Source organism: Atractosteus spatula, chromosome 10 (genome assembly GCF_055471065.1).
Source record: "Atractosteus spatula isolate fAtrSpa1 chromosome 10, fAtrSpa1.hap1, whole genome shotgun sequence".
NCBI classification, from domain to species: Eukaryota; Metazoa; Chordata; class Actinopteri; order Semionotiformes; family Lepisosteidae; genus Atractosteus; species Atractosteus spatula.
The window spans coordinates 18816323-18830271 of NC_142715.1; the positions used below are offsets into that span (position 1 = coordinate 18816323).

The 13949-nt window shown below is 47.5% G+C and overlaps 1 pseudogene; it reads left to right on the forward strand.

Moving 5' to 3' along the window:
- The first annotated feature begins 12164 nt into the window (after positions 1-12164).
- LOC148825636 (5S ribosomal RNA) lies at positions 12165-12283 on the forward strand (annotated as a pseudogene).
- The last annotated feature ends 1666 nt before the right edge of the window (positions 12284-13949 follow it).

Below are 13949 nucleotides of genomic sequence, written 5' to 3' on the forward strand. Positions count from 1 at the left end.
TAGTAATCAAGAGCAATTAAGAAAAGGAAACAAAACCATCTTTTGAGGATGCCAGATAGAACTGTAAACACACACTCACAGGTGGGGCCAATCTTACCAGAAATCAATTAACCCACCAATGATCTTGGACTGATGTCTGAAAACCAGAGCAAACAGTACAATATTAAGGTACTAAAGCTATTAGTAGAACAGATCTAGCTTCTCAACATAATACTTATGTCTGAACTTCATTGAATAGTGACACTTCAATCTTTCATATTCAATAGTTTTCACAAAATCAACAGCTGAGAACAGACCGCCATATACCTTTATCCAGTGGTTTTCAGAGCAGAGACATCCATGTGGGCAAGAGTTCTTTTCCTGAGGTCCACTGCACGTCAGCTAGCCACGTTCTGGCTGGGTCGTGTGTACTCCTGGGAACGTCGCCTGTAATGAATATTGGGGACTTTGTACAAATTAATAACGTGAGCATATTAATATGATTTGTGTTGAAGCCAAACATAGACAATCACTGTTAAAACTTGAATTCAACCTCCGGTGTCTGCTTTTGAAATGCTGATCATCACCCGTCTTCTGGCTTCTAGATGCACGTGTTAATGGATATTTCTTGTCTTCTTTTTTTTCCCCCCATATGCTCTTCTCTGTATCATTAAGTACTTCTGGGTCATTTCATGTACCTCGTGGCATCTTGGCTGGTGGTGAATGGCAGGCAGCTGCTCTAAAAATAACATGCCTATTAATATGATGTTGAAGACAAAACCAAAACAATACAACTTTGTTTTGCACTTTAAAATTTATCACAAGCTTGTCATATTTACAGTCATCAACTGATTTAGGCTGCTGTTCCTGTGAAAAATGTCCTTTGTTTAAGAAAGATTCAATTAAAAATCTTTAGGTTTTAAATATAAACCACTGGCAATATGGTAATCACTTTTACAACTTTTAAGAAGTTGCAAGATCCATATCCCTTCCTTATGAACTTGAACTTGAACTTTATTGCCATACGTAACCGGTACTGGTACAATGGAATTCTTACTTACAGAAAGTCTCTCGATTGTAAAACAAGTGTAAAAAACAAGACAAAGTGCAAACAGTGCATCAAGACAATGTACAAACAAACAATAGACAATGTGCAAGTAAACAGGTAGACAGTTTGAATGTAAACAATACAGACGTGTAAACAATGACTGGAGATGTGCAATAGATAAGAAATCATAAAGAGGTAGATGGTGATGGTGTAGGTGAGGTCCGAGGGGGATGGCTAAATGTGTTCGCCAGTCTCACTGCTTGTGGATAGAAGCTATTGAAGAATCTAGTGGTAAGTGTCCGTATGCTCTTATATCTCTTGCCTGAGGGCAGTGGGGTGAAGAGCTCATGCCCGGGGTGGTGACTGTCCTCTGTGATGGCCAGAATTCTACCACGGCAGCGGTCCTCATAGAGCTGTTTAATCTCGGTGAGACCGCAGCTGATGATCTTCTGGGCCATATTGACCATTCTCTGCAGTGCCTTTCTTTCTCGCGAAGAGGTGTTGCCATACCACACGGTGATCCCGTTGGTGAGGACTCTCTCGATGGTGCAGCGGTAAAAGTTCACCAACACATGTATTGGCATCCCCCATCGCTTGAGGCACCTCAAGAAATAAAGGCGCTGCTGAGCCTTCTTCATGATAGAGTCAGTGTTCACAGTCCAGGTTAGATCATTAGAGATGTGAATTCCTAAAAACCTAAAGCTGGTGACTGTTTCCACTTCCATTCCATCAATACTGAGTGGGCTGTGAGTGTATGGCCTGTGTCTCCGAAAGTCCACTATTAGCTCTTTCGTTTTCTTTATGTTCAAGTCCAGGTTATTGCTATGACACCACCTAAGCAGCTGTACAACTTCATCCATGTAAGTGGACTCGTCATCATCACTGATCAGTCCTATTATAGTGGTGTCATCGGCAAACTTAATGATGCGGTTGTTGCTGTGTCTTGCTGTGCAGTCGTGAGTAAATAGGGAGTACAACCTTGGACTCAGACAGCAGCCTTGTGGGGTTCCAGTGCTCAGGGTGAGTGGTGTTGATGTTTTATTGCCTATCCGCACCACCTGTGGTCTCTCGATAAGAAAGTCCAGCAGCCAGTTGCAGACAGAGTTGCACAGACCTAATCCCCTGAGCTTTGTCACCAGTTGACTGGGTATGATGGAATTGAATGCTGAACTGTAGTCCACAAACAGCATTCTCACATACGAGTTCTTAGTGTCGAGGTGTTCCAAGGCTGTATGCAGAGCCAGGGAGACAGCATCATCCACTGATCTGTTGTTCTGGTAGGCGAACTGCAAGGGGTCCAGGGACTCTGTGATGGAGGAGTTGATGTGTGACAACACCAGCTTCTCCAGGCATTTCATCACCACAGATGTTATGCTACTGGGCGGTAATCATTCAGGCATGTCACTTTTGCCTTTTTGGGGGTTGGAACAATAGTGGTTTTTTTGAAGCAGGTGGGGACCATGGACTGTGACAGGGAGGAGTTAAAGATGTCCGTAAGCACTGTGGTCAGCTGGGCTGCACATGTCCTTAGGACTCGAGGTGGTATCCCATCAGGCCCTGCAGCCTTACGGATTTTCACCCTGCTCAGAGTCTTCTGCACGTCCTGCTCTGAGAGTTTCAGAACAAACTCGCCCTGCACACTTGGGGTCTTCTCAGCCTTGCCCGTGTTCAGAGCATCAAAGCGGGCATAGAAATGGTTCAGCTCGTCAGGCAGGGATGCGTTGTTCGTGTCAGTCTCCTGGCTGCAGCCCTTGTAGCCTGTGATTGACTGTAATCCCTGCCACAGCCTCAGGGTGTCAGCGCACTGCGTTTCAAGCCGCACTCTGTAGCTCCGTTTGGCGCGTTTTATGGCTTCCTCTAATGCATACCGTGATTTCTTGTACAGCTCTTTGTCCCCCGATTTGAACGCGATGGATCTATCCTTTATTTTATTGCGAATGTCGTTGTTGAACCACGGTTTCTGATTGGGAAATGACCTAATTTTCATTTCTGGTACACAAATGTCGGTGCAGTATTTAATATAGCTGGTGACCGCGTCCGTATACTCATTTAAATCTGTGTCGGGAGCTCTGAATGCGTCCCAGTCTGTACTATCAAAGCAGTCTATTAACTTGCTTTCCACCTCCTCAGACCAACAACGCACTGACCTGTTCACAATGGGGGAGGTCTTCAGCTTCTGTTTGTACTCAGGAAGCAACAGGAGAGCGATGTGGTCCGACTTACCGAAACTCGGTTTGGGAAGCGCTTTGTATGCTCCTTTTATTGTTGTGTAGCAGTGATCCAAAATATTGCCTCCTCTTGTCGGTACTGTGACATGCTGAATGTATTTTTGCAGTACTTTCCTCAGATTGCAGTGGTTGAAGTCGCCAACTACAATTGAGACGGCTTCTGGGTTGGAGTTTTCGTGCTTGTTGATAATGGAGTTCGCTATGTGCTGCTTCCACGCAGGCTTGAGGTTGAATGTAAACGGTTGTGATGATAGTGGCGGAAAACTCCCTTGGCAAATAAAAGGGTCGACATTTTATGGTCAGGTGTTCTAGATTCGGCGAGCAGGATTTAGAGATTACCTTCACGTCGGTGCACCACTTGCTGTTGACCAGGAAGCAGACGCCTCCTCCTTTGTGTTTGCCGGTTGCTTGGTGGTTTCTGTCCATGCGGTAAACGGTGAACCCCTTTGGCTGGATGGCGGTGTCCGGGACGCATGCATTCAGCCAGGTTTCAGTGAAGGCATAAACACAGCAGTCCCTCAGGTCCCTTTCCGCGTTGATCCGACAATGTAGCTCATCTATCTTATTGTCCAGTGCCTGAACATTAGCTAACAAAATAGACGGCAGCGGTGGTCTGTGCGGACGCCTTCGTAGTCGCGCAAGTACGCCGCCTCGTCTCCCCTGGCGTCTGCCCACCTGTTGTTGTTGTTTGCCGCATCTTTGTCCGATCCAGCAGGTGGGGTCCGGTACGTGAAAAAAGTTGTTTGATGTCCTCAGGTTTAAAAGCGTTTGTCTATCATAAGTAATGACAGACATCGAGCGTCCAACACAAAACAAGAGTATTAACGTATAAATAAACATTAAAACAGACACACAACGAGAGAGATTTCTGTAAACCGTCGCTATATTTCCATCTTTTCTTATATCCTTGCTGATGACAATGAGAAATGCTATTTTCAAGACATTAACACGAATATAATTTTTACATTAATTCCAAGGTACAAGAAAATGAATATCTTCAAAATATGCACTTTAATATACTTACTTAGTTTCTTTTTTGGAACTGGTCAGTGAACCAACCACTCCAGATCTTGTCCTTCATCTTGAAATTATTTCCTGGAAATGCTGTTATCACAGAGGAGCTCTTCTCCCCTCAAAAATGTCCATTTTTGTCAGAGACAGAATTATGACAGACTGTTCGTTGATTATAAATGACTTTCTTACAGCCCTTACATTGTCTTTTCTCTTTGATGGATTTATCCATCTTCCGATTTGCCTCCTTATCTGGGAGGCAGGCTCAGTGTTTTTCACGAGCATCAATGCACAGTTTTTGTGCAGGTTCATCTGAAAAGAAAAGACATCTCATGTCTCCCTCTGTCATCTGTGAGCTTCAGCAGTTGTCTTTGTGATGACCTTGCCGTTGTAATCACACACCACCTCTCCCTTCTGGAAACACCTGGAAGTCACAAACTTCTTCCCCTTCACAGTGTAGTGTACTCTCACGAGGCACCAGTTCTGTAGGGTTTGGGCATTTACGGGGACAATTATTAATTGTAGCCATAAATCACAAAATTGATTCTTTTGATGGCTTTAGAATCCAACCATGCGATATAACTCAAACAACGCACACACACAGGTACTAATACATGAGGATACATTTATTAATACATAGAATATGCATGTAAACCTAACAGATCTTATCGAGAGGGTTATCAGAATACAAAAGGTATATATTCAGTCAGTTACGAAGAGTTACATATATCAGGAGGACATACGTTCAGTATATCATTCATTTAGACCATTTCGTAAATGAACTTGGTTATAACTTCTACACTAGATACTCAAAACAAGTACATAACTCTTAGGAATTAAATTTATTTTAACTGGTTGGGATAAAAATTGAAATCTCGAGCAGTAATGCATTGAAGTTGAATACTCATCCAATCTCTGGGGATTCAGATCTCCTGCGGGCTCTCTGGCTCTGTGCCAGGCTGTGCTGTGCGGCTTGCGACGATGCACTGCTGATGCTCACTGACCGGCTAGTTAGTGTTGGCTTTAACTAGCAGAGTTTGTGTACAGGAGAAAAGATGAATGTGGGTCCCAGCAAGTCATGAAGCACTAGTTCTGAATAGTGATTCAGCTGTCCACAGTTCCGACCTGTTCATGAGGCTTGCTGCTGATGCTAACCTCGGGTGGATCCTTTGGTTACTCTCTGTCAACCTCCGCTCTCGATTCTTAGAACAGAGGAAAGTTCTGGCACTTGGACACACTGGCCGTTCCATGGTTGTCCAGGCTCAGGATGGTCAGGAGGCGCGCTGCGAGAATGTCCTGCCCTTGGGAGACTTCTGCTCCTGGGTCATCCTGCCCTGAAATTCTGCTTTAGAATTCTCCTTAGAAAAGTCTTTAGAATAGTCTTGGAGCTCTGTGTTGCCTGTTTTTACCTGGAGGAACTTCAGCTCATTCATTGGCTGAAAGTTCCATGGGCATCAGAGTCCCACGTGGGTTACTCGGCCCTACCAGTCCCTGATTGGTTGATCAAGGTGAGATATGAGTCACTTACTCCTGACACTTAGGAATGCAGTCCAGATGTCCATCTGGCACTCCCTAGACAGATAGGCGCCAATGGATGACCATTGATCATGATAGCCAGGCTTAGCTAAGTGCATCCCCATTTGGGAGCTGTCCCTTATCAAAAGAAAACATCTTTAAATCAGCCTGCAGGAATAGCTTCTCTGTGGCTGCACCACAGATTTGAAGAGAGAGATGGGGCCTCATTTGGGAAAGCACAGCAACACTTAATTCTGCCTTATTAGTAAGCATTGCCGCTACATATCCCCCCTTTTTGAAGGTCACGGGGTCCTGAGGCATTGTTGCCTGGTAAACAGAGTTAAGTGATGTCCCTTGTCATTAGAACATTAACCTTAAATGTCCACATTACTCCTCGAGAATTCATACCGGAACCAGCATTGGGAACAAACAGGATGAATAAAATCTGGAGTATGTATAAACACGGTAGGAGACATCATCTCAGTCTAGGCATTACACATCAGGAAGTTCACTGTCAATATCTGATACCTCTGTAGGCAGATATTTGGGAAGAAGTAACTTCCTTTCTTTTGACATGCTACCTTTGACTCATTCATGCTACCCGGAGTACATCTTGATGTAAGAGTACAGCATTCAGATTACACTGCCAGTCATGACCCAGCTACCCGGCAGTAGTGTTACAATAACAACAGTTCCTGTTCCCAGCCCCCCTGATAAACCACGACACCTGTGTTGGGCACCTGCCAGGGTGGGTTGGAGGTTTGTTCCATTAAAGCAAACTAACTACCTGTACCTCTTCAGGGTATAGTGTTTCATGGATTTCTATCCAATTCAATAGTGTGGCACCTGAAGGCATCCACGACCTCCAGTTTGGTCTTATGTTGTCTGGTTCTAGACCGTACAGTGTTAAGTTACCATGCTGTACTATGGCCTCCTCAGGAACTTAAAGGAACTGTTTTATTAGGTAGGTGCTTTGTGGTAGGTGTATCATACCTGTCACAAGTCATAGTGTCAGTTAAATGTGGTGTGCTGACCAGCCATTTACTTCCCACCTGCTCTTCATGGGGTTCATTAACCTCCCTCTGCTCGTTAGTAGCTTTACACCCTTCATTGGTGAATTGTTTAGACACAGCCAATGGATAGCTTTAGTAGCCATACCCATCTCAAGATTTGGAACCGAATACAATCTTGGTTTGCCTTCTGGGTGAGCTATGAGCGATGGGGTTAATGTCACATACTCCTCTACTGAGAAGAGTGGAATCAAGTGGGTTGGGATTTGTGCCATGGCTAGACTGGCTACAGTGGCACTAAGCTCCCTGAACAGGTCTTGTGTCTACATTCTGGCCTGTTGCACACAAGCATAAACCCACTGTATAACACCGGCAATCATGTCCACTGGTTGGGGGATAAGGTTTAACCCTGTTGCATAGGAAATTGCCTGTAGGGTTTTCCCTATGCTTTCCAACTTTTGCTGCTGTTGATACAGTCTGTCACTACCCTCTGGCATCTCTGACACCTGCCTTCTTGGGGCAGTCAGGGTGAGAGTGCCAGTAGCAAACAAACCTACCAGAAATAGCAAATGCACAACAGTGGCGGCAGCAATCACTCCTCCCAAAAGTCTTTTAGGGTGGCTGATCCCAGTCATCTCCTTCTGAGTGACTGTTGCCTTTCTAAGCTGGCGCAGTGTGTACATGGTGTCTTTCTCAGTATGCCATGTGGCATCTTGGGCACTGACATCCTGGAAATCTGGGGAGATCTGACGCAGCTGCTGATGCTGCTCCTCCATTTCCAGGGCATCTGCTTTTTCGATTTGTTCATGCCTGTGCTCTAGGAACCCTGCAGGGGGCGGTGCAGCGGTGGAGCATGCCTGACCCCCGGCTGAGTGGTCATCTGGAGCACCTGAGTGATCTGGGATTGTTACCCCATTCTCACTGTTCAGGTCCACCCTGCACACTTCCTGATTGAGGAATCCCTCTATCAGCATGTTTACAGTCGTTCGCTGGGGGCCGGTGTAGGACACCTGCTCGCTCCCCCCTTCCCTCGCTAGGGGCTCAACTGGTAGTTGTGAGAAATAATGTTACCTGACTGCAGGTTCCCTGGGTCACAGCAGAGGGAATCGGCATCTGGGATCAGGTGTGTCCACAGCGCAGTAGTCTCAGCGTTCAGCTGGACCTCCTGTCTAACCTGTGAATGTTGCACCAGGGGCACCTGGTGGTGGCCCTGTGACAGCTGCTCAAGCAGATCCTCACTGATAGAGGACCTCTCAGGGCTAAGGGTGAGGGCTACATCACCAACCTGCTCTCCTGCCATCTGGATCCCTTCCACCACTGCAGGGTGGTGGTCCTGACGCCTCTTGGGTGCCAGGGTGCACAGGGAAAGCTCCTTTTCATCGCCAGGTGGGGAGATCTGCTCCTCTTTAGGGATGTAAAAGGGGTGTGCTTTACCTGGTGGATCAGGCGGCTGCTTGGAGCACCGCTTCTGTGGCATGGAGGCTGTTGTGACCTCAGCCGGGACATGACTTCCCTGTATATCCGGGGAACAAGAAAATATTTTTATTTCTTGTCCAGAGGGAACAGAAGGAATCTCCACATAGGCTTCTGTGTTCGGTGGGCACTGTGTGAGCACAGTCTGCCTCTTGGCCCCCCTTTCCTTCTGTACAGAAGGCATAGGAGCCTTGACCTGTTTCCACACCTTGTCTTTCTGGTGATCCACCAAAGGTTCATCTCTGAGTCGCATGCCCTTTTCTTTTTCTACCCGTTTGAGCTTGCTGTATGACATCAAACACCTTTCAACCTCAGTGTCAATCAATGTCTCACTGTGTAAGACATTTCCCATGGCAGCCTTGAGGTAAAAGCTTCCTGCTTTTCCTCTCTGTTTTACTGCCTGCTCTGTGACTTCAGGGGTGGAGTCAGCACTCGCTTGGGAGTGGCTGACCTCATCCAGGCAGGAACCCTTCCACTCAATCAGATAGACTGAGGGAGGGAGAGGGGGCGGGTCTCCGCCTCCTCCAGTGAAGAGTATCAGCCCATTCACTCTTCCGGCAGCCTTGGGGAGCGGTTGTCTCTGTCCCAATAAAACTTGTTCAAGCCTGGCCAGGCGGGCGGCTACTGAATCCTTTTGTTCAGCTTTATCTAGCCCTTTTCCTTCCCCGGTGTTCTCATGGCACTTGGGACGCTGGGTGCGGTCCTGTGTGCCTGCTTTGGAACGGGGCTTAGCCAGCTCAGGGGCCTGTGCTCCTTCGAGCAGGGGGGAATTAACCCTGCTGGCTCTGACGGCGAACACAGTCGCTTTAACAGCTTTTTGCTCAGAGTGACTTTGGACATCGTACTCCCAGGCTTTCTGCACGAATCTCTTAGTATCAGTCATTTTCATGGTCTGTGCATCTGTATGCATTAAGATCATCTTTCTGACTGACGGGTGGAGATTCGTAATGAATAGACCCTTGAAATGTGTGTTCTCTTCGCAACCCTCATCATTTCGCCCTGCAAAATAAGTTCGTCTAAGTCTCTCGTACTATTCGCGAGGGGACTCTGCTCTCTCGTGCTTAATGTTAAGGGCGGCGGCTATCGCGGCAGTCGGGTCAATAAACGCACTGTATTCTCGGATAAGTGCTTGACACAGCTCTTCAAAGTCATCACAGACTTTCTTCATCTGCCTAGCCATCCACTCATGTACAGCTCTGCTGCTAGTTTTCCTGACCAGAAACACTTTCTCCTGTTCTGTGGCGTTTGGCAGGTACTGCAGGGTATACCTGAGGTCTTGAATATAACTCTTGATATTATTCTCTGACACTGCAGGGTCATATCTCTCCATGTCCTTCGCTAGCTCTCTCAGAGAATGGAGGTTTATTCTCCTAGCTTCTCCGCTGACGGAGATATGACGGAGATCGTGGTCAGACCTGTCGCTGCTAGAGAGAGTGCTTAATAGCGACTCGAATTCAGACCTTTTAGCAACCATCGTTAAACTTAAAGAGTATTACTTTTAAGTACGAAATCACAGTTCTACCACAGAAAACCACAAGATAAAGTATGCAATCAACCCCGTTGATCGCAAAAGATCACAAAACAATCAAGCACTGCTTAAAGAGCAAGGGGAACTTTTTTCCTTTCGGCTTTCAGCACACTGTATTGTCGCATATGAAACCCGCGGCGTTTCATATTGAATTATTCCGCTTGGTTGACTCATTTCAGTCTTACCATAGCCCAGGTATGACTGAAATGACTCCAGGGATGCCAATAAATGTAGTGTGCTCTCTGAAGGCACCAGTTCTGTAGGGTTTGGGCATTTACGGGGACATTTATTAATTGTAGCTGTAAATCACAAAATGATTCTTTTGATGGCCTTAGAATCCAACCATGCGATATAACTCAAACAACGCACACACACACACAGGTACTAATACACGAGGATACATTTATTAATACATAAAATATGCAGATAAACCTAACAGATCTTATTGAGAGGGTTAACAGAATACAAAAGGTATATATACAATCAGTTACAAAGAGTTACATATATCAAGAGGACATACGTTCAGTATATCATTCATTTAGACCGTTTCATAAAGTGCACTTGGTTACAACTTCTACATTAGATACTGAAAACAAGTACATAACTCTTAGGAATAAAATTGATATCAACTGGTTGGGATAACAATTGAATTCTCAAGCTGTAATGCATTGAAGTTGAATACTCATCCAATCTCTGGGGATTCAGATCTCCTGCGGGCTCTCTGGCTCCGTGCCAGGCTGTGCTGTGCTGCAGATGCTCACTGACCGGCTAGTTAGTGTTGGCTTTAACTAGCAAAGTTTCTGCACAGGAGAAAAGATGACTGTGGGTCCCAGCAAGTCAGGAAGAGAACTGGTTCATTCCTGATGAAGCGCTAGTTCTGAATAGTGATTCAGCTGTCCACAGTTCCGACCTGTTCACGAGGCTTGCTGCTGGTGCTAACCTCGGGTGGATCCTCTGGTTACTCTGTGGCAACCTCCGCTTTGTTCTCTTCGAACAAAGGAAAGTTCTGGCACTCGGACACACTGGCCGTTCCGTGGTTGTCCGGGCTGAGTCTTAGGATGGTCAGGAGGTGCGCTACGAGAATGTCCTGCCCTTGGGAGCCTTCTGCTCCTGGGCTGTCCTGCCCTGGAATTCTCCTTTGAATTCCCTTTAGAAAAGTCCACGAAATAGTCTCTCAGGCCCTCTGTGTTGCCTGTTTTTACCTGGAGGAACTTTAGCTTGTTCATTGGCTGAAAGTTCCATGGGCATCAGAGTCCCACGTGGGTTACTCGGCCCTACCAGTCCCTGATTGGTTGATCAAGGTGAGATGTGAGTCACTTACTCCTGACACTTAGGAATGCAGTCCAGATGTCCATCTGGCACACCCTAGACAGATAGGCGCCAATGGATGACCATTGATCATGATAGCTAGGCTTAGCTAAGTGCATCCCCATTTGGGAGCTGTCCCTTATCAAAAGAAAACATCTTTAAATCAGCCTGCAGGAATAGTTTCTCTGTGGCTGCACCACAGAGATGAACAGAGAGATGGGGCCTCATTTGAAAAAGCACAGCAACACTTAATTCTGTCTTATTAACAACCATTGCCGCTACAAGTGAAAGGCTGAAGTGAAATAGAGCGGGGGCGAAGGCAGTGAAGAGAGAGAACGTGGGAAGAAGAGAAAAATGCAAGGGAAAACAAGCAGCGTCGTAAAAGAGGTGACGGAGCTCTCCTCTCTATAAGAAGGGTGCCAGCGACCCTTGCTCTTGCTTATGGCCACACCCCCTGAGCACGCCTGATCTTGGAAGCTAAACAGGGATGGGCCTGGTTAGTACTTGGATGGGAGACCGCCTGGGAATACCAGGTGCTGTAAGATTTTAAGCGCAGGAGGCGCCCTATCCCCCTGTTCACACGTGCAGTGCGGCTTGTCCGTCTGTTTATTTGTCAGCTTTGGCGAGACACGGATGCTTGTGTATTAGCGTGAGCGTTTTTTATTCTGATCATGAACAGTTTTACAAGTCCGCAAAGGATCGAGAAAAGGTTTATTGCCAGCTGAAAAAAGACACAGCGCTTCGGCTGTGGAGACTTGTTCGGCTGGCGTTCGGGGAGTCGCGTTTTTCAGAATTGTATTGAGATCGTTTTCCACAGAGCTCAGATGTCAAAGCACAGCAGCAGCTCTCCACAGCGATCCTCTATAGCGCCCTTTCTCCCGCAGCTCCGTCCTCATTGGAAGGAAGCAAGAGTGAAAGGCTGAAGTGAAATAGAGTGGGGACGAAGGCAGTGAAGAGAGAGAAAGTGGGAAGAAGAGAAAAACGCAAGGGAAAACAAGCAGCGTCGTAAAAGAGGTGATGGAGCTATCCTCTCTATAAGAAGGGTGCCAGCGAGTCTTGCTCTCGCTTACGGCCACACCCTCTTGAGCACCCCTGATCTCGTCTGATCTCGGAAGCTAAACAGGGATGGGCCTGGTTAGTACTTGGATGGGAGACCGCCTGGGAATACCAGGTGCTGTAAGCTTTTAAGCGCAGGAGGCGCCCTATCCCCGCTCGCTTGCTCATTCCCCTGTTCACACGTGCAGTGCGGCTTGTCCGTCTGTTTATTTGTCAGCTTTGGCGAGACACAGGTGCTTGTGTATTAGCGTGAGCGTTTTTTATTCTGATCATGAACAGTTTTACAAGTCCGCAAAGGATCAAGGAAAGGTTTATCGCCAGCTGAAAAGAGACACAGCGCTTCGGCTGTGGAGACTTGTTCGGCTGGCGTTCGGGGAGTCGCGTTTTTCGGAATTGTATTGAGATGGTTTTCCACAGAGCTCAGATGTCAAAGCACAGCAGCAGCTCTCCACAGCGATCCTCTATAGCGCCCTTTCTCCCGCAGCTCCGTCCTCATTGGAAGGAAGCAAGAGTGAAAGGCTGAAGTGAAATAGAGCGGGGACGAAGGCAGTGAAGAGAGAGAACGTGGGAAGAAGAGAAAAACGCAAGGTAAAAAAAGCAGCGTCGTAAAAGAGGTGACGGAGCTGTCCTCTCTATAAGAAGGGTGCCAGCGAGCCTTGCTCTCGCTTACGGCCACACCCCCTTGAGCAGGCCCTCTGATGTCACGGGGGGCGTGGTCAGCGTGAGAGCAGGAAAAAGGAGAGGAATAGAGCATTTGTTTGTCTCAAGTAAGACTTTGTTTTTTGTGAATTTTTGTGGTTTTTTTGTGTTTTTGGTTGATTTTTGAAGCCCTCCCATAGCTCTGTTTGGGGAGGGGAGAGACTTTTGGTTGCTTTTTTGTTGCTTTCTGAGTCCTGTTTGTGTTTTAATGGAAGGAAAAAACATGGAGGCAGAGAATGTTATTGTAGTGGAGGAGGAGAGTGGTGTAGGAAAGAGAAGGATGAGGAATTCAGTCCAACCCCCCCGGCGGGTTTTTGCAAGGGCGCATACTGTTGTGGTGGATGTGAGCGGCGTGGAGAAACCATCTGCGGGTGCTATTATCGCAGCGGTGCACGGCGTCTGTGGGGAGGGCTCTCTTTTTGCCTGCCGCCCCCGGACGCCAAAAGAGTTTGAACTGACTCTGGACTCAAAAGAACATGCGGACGCAGTGGCTGTGGGGCTGGATGTGCAGGGCACACCCTGCTACTGCCGCTGGCTGGAGCCGAAGGAGGTAGTGGTTTCCTTCCTCCACCTCCCGGCATATATCTCAGACGAGACTATCAAGGAGAAGTTGAGTAGCTGGGGGGTGAGAGTGATTTCGGACATCAGGATGCGCCACTACCCTGGGACCACCATTGCTGATGGCACGAGGTTTGTTCGGATTCGCTTTCCTGAGCATGTAGCCTCGTTACCGTACAGCACCCGCTTCGCCACGGCAGAGGGGGACCAGTACTTCAGGGTCCTCCACGACCAGCAACAAAGGGTGTGTCATGTCTGCCTGGACTCGGGGCACATCGCCAAGGACTGCCCTGAGTTCCTCTGCTATGAGTGCAGACAGCCCGGCCACCGCGCCAGGAACTGCACCGCTGCCAAGTGCCCGGACTGCCTCCACGCGCTCATGAGCTGCAACTGCGAGCCGGAGCCGGAAGATCCAGCCGCCGTAGGAGTAGCTGCCCACAACGCCGAGGGGGTTGAAGATGGACTATAAGTGGCCGCTGCAGCTGACCATGGAGAGTTGCCAGCAGCAGCGCCCCAGGACCCCAGTGAGCCAGCAA